Raw genomic sequence first — 9,273 nt, forward strand, 5'->3', positions numbered from 1 at the left:
AGCGCTCAACCGCTGCGCCACCAGGGGAGGCCCTTCTTGCCTACATTTTAAAAATCCATACTGCAGGTCTTTCTACTTACTGTAGTTTTATACGAAACAACTAAGCTGGGGCCTCCGGGGTGGTCTAGGGGTTAAGTCTCAGTGCTATCCCTGAGTTTGATCTCCAGCCAGGAAACTGACCCACATAGGGCTCGGCAGACCTCTCCTGTCTCACCTGCTACTCCCCTTAGCTGTATTTCGGTAAATCTGTTTTGCTCCCCGCTCTCTGGTGAATCCTCTCATTCCCCACCCTTGGGCCTACCCAAGTTCCACCAAAAAAGAACACCCAAACCAAAAATAACGCCAGCCCACAACTTTTTACTAAGTAAAATATACATATTGGAAAGGTAGCTCCGAGGCAGGAGAAGGGGAGGAAGAGCTTCGGGTATGTGTGTGGGGGGGGGGATGGAGAATTGGCAAAGGGGAGGAAGCTCTGGGTTCATAACCAACTCCTGGTTCTCCTTACCCTCCTGGCCCCTTAACCCATGAGGCTGGACCAGATGTCAAAGCTCAGATCCCTCAACCTTTGAGTGTCCCTGCACAGGCAGACCCCGTCAGCTTTTTCTCTTCTTATCCCCTGCCTCCCCTTCCTCAGGTGCCACTGTCATACTAGCTGAATTGCTGATTTTCTAGCAATCAGACACTGTTTTGCTTAATCAATTCGCTTATATTTAAAATGAGAAAGAAAAATCCCTTCATAATCACATGCAGCTGGGCATCGGCTTCTTGCAGGCAGCTTCTCCAAGGAACTGGGAAGAGTGGTAATTGCTGCAAGAATTACTTTTTCCTTACTTGCTGACACGACAAAGTCCTTCGAATTTGTGGGTTCATGGATACTCTTCTGCAGTTAATTGTTATCACTATTTCCAGAACTTAAGATCCTGTAACAATTCCTTTATTTAACCTGTGGTTGAAAGGCAGGGCTGTGAGGCTGCTGAGGTGAATGCAAACAGCTTGCAATCTGGAGGGCTTATCCTGGCCTCTGGATGAAGTGCCCCCACCCCCTGCTCCTACCCCCTTCCACCACTGTCGGGGATCTTCTACTCATGAGACAAGCTCCTCAGTTCTGCAATTTGTGGCCGCCTGGCCGGCACATTCCTGGCTGGCTTAGTGGACTCTTTCCTTTCCACCCAGTGCGAGGGGTTGGGGGGATGTCAATCTCCTCTCTGAATTTTCATCTTCCTTATAATCTAATCTCTTTAGGACAGCTTTAACACAAAGAATACTTAAATACCTGTGCTTTAAAAACAAAAACAAAAACGCCAAACTAAGCCATATGTGAGCCAGTTTCTCAAACTTCGGTGTAAGATTCCCTGGAGGGCTTGGTAAAGGCAGGTGCTGACTCTCAGGGGCACTGCATTTCTAAGAAACCTTTTTTTTTGAGTCAAGACAAAGAGCAACAATTGAAAATGTCCTTCACTCCCCAGCAATCTTGCTCTCTTTAGGGGTGTCGATAGGCATCGTTCCTTGCCTTTCTGAGTTTCTGTGACTTAATCTCCTCCTTGGCCGGGAGCCAGGATGCTCTCTGAGGTCTTGTTCATGGCAGCCAAGTGCAGGGCCTTCTGGCCTCCTACCTCCTCTGCAGTTCCCGGTAGCACCCCAGAAAGTATTGTTGCCCAGCTTAATAGGTCTTTGTTGGACTGAATTCAGTTCATACAACGACTGAAACAATTTGGTCATTGTGTCAGTTGGTTGAGAATCCTCTGGCACTGGATTTTTTTCCCACCATGTACAGGATGAGCTGAAATCACTAAATGGAACAGAACAGGGCAAAGCTAGAGCTTCTGGTGATCAGAATGTAGGGGTTCATGATTCTTGGAAATGTCTACATTTTTCTTCTATGGTCCTGATGGTATGAGACTTTAAGTACCTTCCTGAAAGCAGAGCCATGGCACCTGCCTCTTTCTCTGAGCTACCAGCTAGGCCCGCAACAGAAAATATTTAAGCATAATTTAGTTAGCTGCTATTTAAGCATTTCCTAGGTACTAGAAACAATTCTAACTGCTTCACATATATAAACTTTTTTTTTTTTCAGTTAAAGTGTTGTGGGATCACTCCATAGTACTTAAAGATATTACAAATTCCAATTCCTTTTGATGACTGCATGTGTTCCACTGTGTTATTCAACTGAGGTTTAGCTAGGTTAAGCAGCTTGCCCCAAATCACTCAACTAGTACAGCTGGAATTAGAATCCAGGTTTGGCTGTCTCTAGAATCCCTCTTCAAGTGCTTCTTAAACTTTAATGCATATATGAGCCACCTGGTGCTCTTGATAAAAATGCAGATAAGATGTGTCTGGGATGAGACTTGAGATTCTGCATTTTTTTTAAAGATTTATTTACATATATAAGAACTGGGGTGCATGCCAGCGGTGTGGGGGGTGAGAAGATTCACCAGAGACAGTGGGGAGTAGAATAGGCAGACCGAAGTACACTGCTGAGGGGGGAGCAGCAGGAGAGACAGGAGAGGTCTGCTGCACCATGTGAGTCACCTCCCTGGCTGGGGATAGATTCATAGGTTACATCTTAACCCCCTGTGCCACCAGGGAGGCCCCAGCTTCTGCATTTCTTACAAACTACTAATTACACCAAAGCAAGGCCACTCTGGAACACTGGTTTTGACTTTGCACATTGGAAATGCCTGGGGAATATTACACCCTAGTGATGCTGTGGTCATACCCCCAAAGATGCCAACTTCATTTGGAATATAGCTTAGCTATCTTCCCCCACCTCCCAGGTAATTGCTGAATGCAGCCTGGGCTGAGCTGCTTTCCCGGAAGTCTGCTAGTTCTGAGGAGTTCTTCCACCATTACTAACCTGTTCCTTATCAAGGGACTCCTGGGCAAGAGTTGATTGGCATCAAATGACTTCTAGTTTAGAGCAGTCTGGTGCCATATTATAGCCCTGCTCCAATTACCTTATCTGAAGTCAGTTCTACTTTTACATTTGCTGTATCACTTTGTGCCAACCACATATCTATTGGGGTGCAGGAGAGAATGCAGAGGTGATAAGGTCCTAGCTCTTAAGTTTTTCTCCTTGAGGTAAGCCTCAGATACAGTCAGAGTATTGAGGTTTGTGGACCCAAAGCACCACACCCCTTTTACTGCTGAGACCAATGTCAGGTAGTGATCAAAATACCATCTTTTTAAACATCTGAAACGGTCAGAAACATGGTTTTGTGTCAATGGCTACGTGCTCAAGACTTGAATTTGACAGTCTTGTCATAACAATATTTCCATTCTCCTCTGATCCCGACAGAGCTGGGCCTCTTATCAGGTGGGAGCTGGCAGACCAGAAAGCACACATCCAAGGCCCAGAATCCTACGAGGCGGGGGTAGGGCGCAGCCAAGCATGTCCCGTTCCTCTTTCTGAATTTACTAGTCAGATAATGCATTCTTCTCCTATGGGCTAGACATGTCCTTACCTGGTGAAATATAGTATATTGGATATATATGGTTAAAATCAACCTCACCTGTTTTTCTTAATGAGCAAATTGATCTTTGATCTGAAAGGCTTGTTCTCCATGGTGTGCTTGGTATACAGCTAATTAGAGCTTGAAGGAGGTAAAAATCTGCCACAAGCCACCTTTTGTTAGGACCTCACAGAGCACACCTTCTCTCTCTCCGGCCAGAAAGTCATTCTGCAGATTAAATTCCTGAACTTAGTTAAAATGCTGAGACAGAATCTTACATAGACATAAGAGAGAACATAAAAAGAATCAAGAAAAACAGATGATGTAGTTAAAGTTCTGGCATATCTGAATATTAGAATGATTTTCACAAGTTACCTTTTCTCCCCTGATCTTCCATGGAGTTCCTCCTACATCTAAATTTCTGGATTTTAACTCAAACAAGCAGTAGTAGAATTAGAATGAGGCTGACATGCAGGGGATGATCTAAGATAACAATTCAGTTTCCTTCCTTTCCCCCGTACTAGACTATTAGGGCTTGAGTCACAGCCAAGGGCAGATTCAGATGAAAATGGACAAGACTGAAGACATACACCACAAAGCCCCACAATCCAGGAGCACAGTGCCAGAGGCCTAGTTTGTCTAGTGGAATGTAAATATTATGGGCATTTCTTACCACACCCAGCAGAAGGGTGGGAGGAAAGGGAATCTCAAAGGACTTGAGCCAGAATCCGTGCCCCCAGCACGGAAGCTTTAAAGCCAGTTGGGGTAGGCCTTCTAGAGTTCCTGGGCCCCAGTTTCAATTTCTCCTGGGACTCCTGCAGAACCCTCAGCCACCTACAAGCTGAAGACTCTTGTCCCATCAGTAGGCATTGTTGTGGGAAGGAAAATACTGAGATGAGGCCAGAGTCATGGGGGTGCAAGAATTCGGAGACAGTGGAGGACAGAAAAGGTGGATTTATTGAAATACCCTACTAAGAGAAGCAGTGGGCAAGATGAGAGAAGTCTGCACCTGCATGGGAAGGAGGATTTAGGGCTCCCTTTTACAAGCTGTTTTGGTGGGCTTTTCATGACTGGGGAGGTGGTTTTTGCAGGTTATTATCTGCTGGGAAGTCTGGTTTAGGTGGGCCTTCCATGCTCAGGAGGTGTCCTGACTCATTCTGTTTGCCCAGAATTCTCAGTAGCCCCCTACTGGTCATATGGACCCATGGCCAGGTTCCCATGGCAACTCCAGCAAAGTGAAGTGCAGAGACTTTTATTAAATGATGCCTCCACGGGCATCACAGCTCATTTATAAGGGGAAACAGGGTAGTACATGAGTGAACGTTGAGCCCACTTTTCCTGATCCACTCGAGTCCAGACTTTCCAGCCCACAGGATATTGTCACAGGTGAAGTACAAGTTTCAAGAGATGAACAGTGATGCAGAATCTCATCTAATCTCATCATTTGGCGGACTCAAGGGCACCTACTGAGTTACTCATACATGGAAGTTTTTTCTAGACTCAGGTGACCTTCATTCTTGAATCTGTTACTGTAACTCAAGGACTGGCCCCTTGTTTGTCCAAGCATGGCTGAGAAGGGTGCAAGCGTACTGCGGTATCCTACTGCCGCTCCTGGACCTGGCTCTGACCACTGACCAGACCCAGGCACATATGACAGTGGCAACTCTGGCTTCATAGCCCTGCTTCCCTCACCTATTTTTTACTTTTCTAAAATGTAGCTATTAGCGAACATTAATTTAAAAAAATTAATTTAAAAAAACATTAATTTAAAAAAAATTATTCATAAAAGAGCTGGAGTATAGGCCAGAGGTGTTGGGGGGGGGGGTGGTGGTGGTGAGAGGATTCACCAGAGACAGAGTGGGGAACAGGACAGGCAGATTGACTGAAATACAATGCTGAGGGGAGCAGCAGGTGAGTCAGGAGAGGTCTGCTGCCATGTGGGTTTCTCCCTGGCTGGCTGGGGGATCAAACTTGTGCTGCAGTGGCTGTGGACAGCTTCACAGGTTGCATCTTAAACGCCTTGCGCCACCAGGGAGGCCCTGGATGCATTATATTTCTATTAAACAGTGCTGTCTTTAAGAAAAGGGGCGGGCCTCCCCTGGTGGCGCAGCGGTTGAGTGCTGGGCTGCCTGTGGCCTCTGCAGCGCCATTTAGTTCCCTTGCTGCCGGCAAGGGTCCCACAAAAAAAAGGCAAATGACAGGGAAAGAACCAAGTTACGATGGGCAATAGAAATGGCAGTATCATTCAGAGAACTAAGGAAAGTGGAATTAAGAGGCAAACCTGTTTTCGGAAGACAGGCTTCTACAGAGAGGTTATTTGGGAGTGAAAACAACACTAGCCATTAAGTTTTCAAAATGGAAAGAACTCTTTATTGTCTTTAGCATTAGAGTTGCAAGTGATTTTTTAATACTGAAAGAATTTCTCAGTGTATTCAGAGAAATAGTGTGAAAATAGTTCTCTGGTCTAGTACATTTGGTACAGTTATAGACTTCAGACGCCTTTTGGACATTTATCATACCCTTCAGCATATTAAAAGCTTTAAGAAGTTGCATTTAACTTTAGTTTATATTTCCCAAACTTATTTGAGCACAGATTGTTTTTCGTATAACTAGTACATGATAAACTACTAGGGGTTTAGTACTAATCTCCAAAACAGGAATATTTACTTGAAGGTAAGGAAGGCTTTAAGTTTGAAAGGGAAGAGAAAATTTCACCCTGTAAATACTTGAGAATGGATAGAATCTGCAGCTAGGAAACTCAACTCATTGTAGTTGATCTTATTTTCTTTCTCTGTTCTAAGTTGAGCCTTATTTGTGAAAGCAGGTAACACTTTCAGATTGCCTGGGAGTGGTGGTGAGTCTACCAGAATGCCACATGCTGGCTATACTGACACACTCTTACCCCTCTATATTTCTATCCCTCTTCACTAATGGACCGTGAGTCAGGAGCCAAGCCTTGGAAGAAAGTCAAGGGGCTTAAGAATTTTGTTATTCATATTTTTGTCCTTTGGGAGAGATAGCAGGCAAGGTTTTCTCAATTTCCACATCACTGCACTTTGGAAAAGAGGCTTTATACTTGAAAGAAGCTTGATCTACATCCTTCATTTCCCTGGCACATTGAAGTCTAGTGAAAGGAGAGAGAATTTGGTCTATAAACAAACCTCTGGTGCATTTATGATCATACTCTAGTTTTTATTTCCCGGTGACTTTCATTGCAAGAAAATTCCGTGGAAACTCAGTGTCTGTCACCTAGCTATTAGAAGTTAGGAAGAGATGAATTATTGGTGAGCAGGTGATGGGCTCCAAGATGGTCTCCAATGATTCTCTTTGGTACTATACAAGGATATATCTGTGTTGAATAGGGCTTATCTGTATAAAAAGGTTTATTGTAGAAGTGATGGAGTATGACTTTCCAGGCTAGATCTTAAAATACATTGCCACTTCTGCCTTGTTTCCTCTTGGATCACTGGCTCAGGGGGAAGCCAGCTGCTATGTAAGGACACTCAAGGATCCCTATGGAGGCCCAAGTTGTGTGGGAATTGAGAACTCCTGCCAATTTACCAATCATGTGAATAACCCATCTTGGAAGCCAGTATGCATTCAAAGCACTGCAACTTCCATGGAACCAGAACCACTCAGCTGAGTCACTCCCAAATTTTTGACCCACAGAAACTGAGATAACACGTAATATTACTTTTTTAAGCCAGTATGATTTGGGATTTTTTTAACCTAGCAATGGGTAACTAATATGGTATATGTGTGTTTTGTATGTTTTATCACTGGACTGGCTCTAGATTTTCAAGTCATTTTAGAATTTAGTTCCTGTGAAGCACTATGCTTACCATGACTCCTTTGCTTATTCTGATGTACACACTGGAAAATTGGCTTCTCCCTAAGAGAAAATAACCAAGAGAAGTGATAAATGCATAATGCTCTCCTTGTAAGCTTTTATAATAACTGCATAGAAAACTTAATTGCTATTTTCATTTTTTTGAAAAAAGCCTAAACTTAATCATGGTTTACTTGGCTCCAATGCAAATCTTCCATTTTTTAAAAAATCAGTTTTAAGTTTAACACATCAGAAAAGTGCAAAAATCAAATGAACATTTTGATGAAATATTAAGTGAAAACTTGTAACCTCCCATGTAACCTCCATCAAGATCAAAGAACCCTGACATTATCTGCGTTCTAGAATGCCTTTCTGATGCCCTCATTTCTGCTCTTTCCCTTACCCAAAAGTAGTCACCAATTTCATTAATGTTGAACTTCATATAAATGGAACCATACAGCATGTATTCTTTTGCGTTTGGTTTATTCAGTTTATTTACATTTTTGATTTGTAGTCAGTCCAGTGATAAACCTCTTGCCTAATTGCCATTAGCACGTTTCACATGTTATTTTGGATAGACTTTAAGGATACAGAATGTCAGCGAGTTCAAAGTGCAGAGGTCTATTTAAGAGTAGAAAAATATCTTCCAATAATTTATTGGACTTTTCTCTGAATCTGTGCCTTTTGGTTATGAGCAGTTAAACTCAGGGATCCAGACTATTCATTTTAAAAGGTGTGTATCTTTGTAAGTTGCCTAATTATCCAAATGTTGCTGTGAGAATTAAGTGATATGTAAAGGCAATTCTTAGAATGTAAATGTTACACGTTTTAGGTATTGTTTTGATAATTGGGGTTCATCTTGGCCACTGCAGATGATTCTTCAGGATGACCCATCAGTTTACAGACTTGGATGGAAGCTCCTTCAGGTCAAGGAGGACCTTATTTTGGGGGAATGGCGAGGATGGGTCAGTAAAGGTTAGCTATGCTGGCCACTAAGATTTGGAACAATAGCTACAGTTGCATTTAGTTTTATAGGATCCATCTGGGTTCTTGTAGCATCCATCTGGCTTCCTGCAGGAGCTGAGATTTCCAGGGTTAGAAAAGGTTTCCAGAGCTATACAGTGAAGGGAGTTAGTTTGGAGTGAGCATGAGAATTTTATTCAACGTGTAGAGAAGTTCATCTTCTTCAGCCTGCTACTTGCAATCATTACAGGAAGGGTGAAGAAAATAGGGCTATCACACAAGGGATATTATAGTCTCTCAGGGGAGTCACTTATGAAATAATTAGCAAGCAAGATAAGCCCACAGTTTGTTAAACTCGACTGAGAGAGTGACTTGATGGTACAGAGCTGGACTGATCATTCTAGGATTAGGTAACCTCTGAGGAAGGGATGCTTGGAAGGGCCTTTGGTAGGTGTGAGAGGTCAAGCTTTCAGGCGCACAAATCAAAGGCTGGAGGTGACCATTTTCTTTTTCCAAAGAGGAGGGAGGAAGATGCTCAATATACCCAGGTGCTCCACACAAAGAGGGGGCCCATCCAGGCTCTCCTTCAAAAAGCCAACCCCACTTCCTGGCTCCCACACACTTTCACCACAGAGGAGGGCGAGGGATTTATATGCCACCGCTTTCTTCCAGTTGCCATAGAGACCAACCCCAGTCCTTGCATCCTTCTGGTACAAGGAACATTTCTCCAGCGCAGGCGGAGTGGAGGGGGTTTAGCCCAAACGTGCCAGGGGCAGTGGTGGGGGAAGGGGGTAGCAGCGAAAAACAGCGCCGAGGGGTTGGCGGCCTCGACGGCCGCGGCGGGCCAGGCTGAGGCACAAAGGCGAAGGTCAACGGCGGTTCAAGTCCACCCAACGGGCGCGACCGGCCGCAGCCCGGGCACAGCGGGCCTGGCGGCGGCTCGGGCCGGAACTCAGAGGCGCGCGGCGCCGTCCTGGGAGAGTTCTAAGGCCTTGGGGCTCCGGCCGGTCCCCCCGTGGGGGCGGGTGCCCC

General features: G+C 44.5%; 1 long non-coding RNA gene across 2 annotated transcripts; it reads right to left on the minus strand.

The window, feature by feature from the left end:
* Window positions 1-920: 920 nt before the first annotated feature.
* Window positions 921-9,059, minus strand: LOC129146123 (uncharacterized). 2 transcript variants are annotated; one of them, XR_008552608.1, is made up of 4 exons: window positions 8,931-9,059; window positions 7,292-7,341; window positions 3,510-3,677; window positions 921-943 (listed from the first exon to the last, which is right to left on the minus strand). It is a non-coding gene; the product is annotated as an uncharacterized LOC129146123 (long non-coding RNA). The 2 variants fall into 2 exon arrangements; XR_008552607.1 differs by lacking the exon at window positions 921-943 and adding an exon at window positions 1,384-1,789.
* Window positions 9,060-9,273: the final 214 nt, after the last annotated feature.

This window comes from Talpa occidentalis, unplaced genomic scaffold, assembly GCF_014898055.3.
Source record: "Talpa occidentalis isolate TD23 unplaced genomic scaffold, MPIMG_talOcc4v2.1 talOcc4.10, whole genome shotgun sequence".
Lineage (NCBI taxonomy): Eukaryota > Metazoa > Chordata > Mammalia > Eulipotyphla > Talpidae > Talpa > Talpa occidentalis.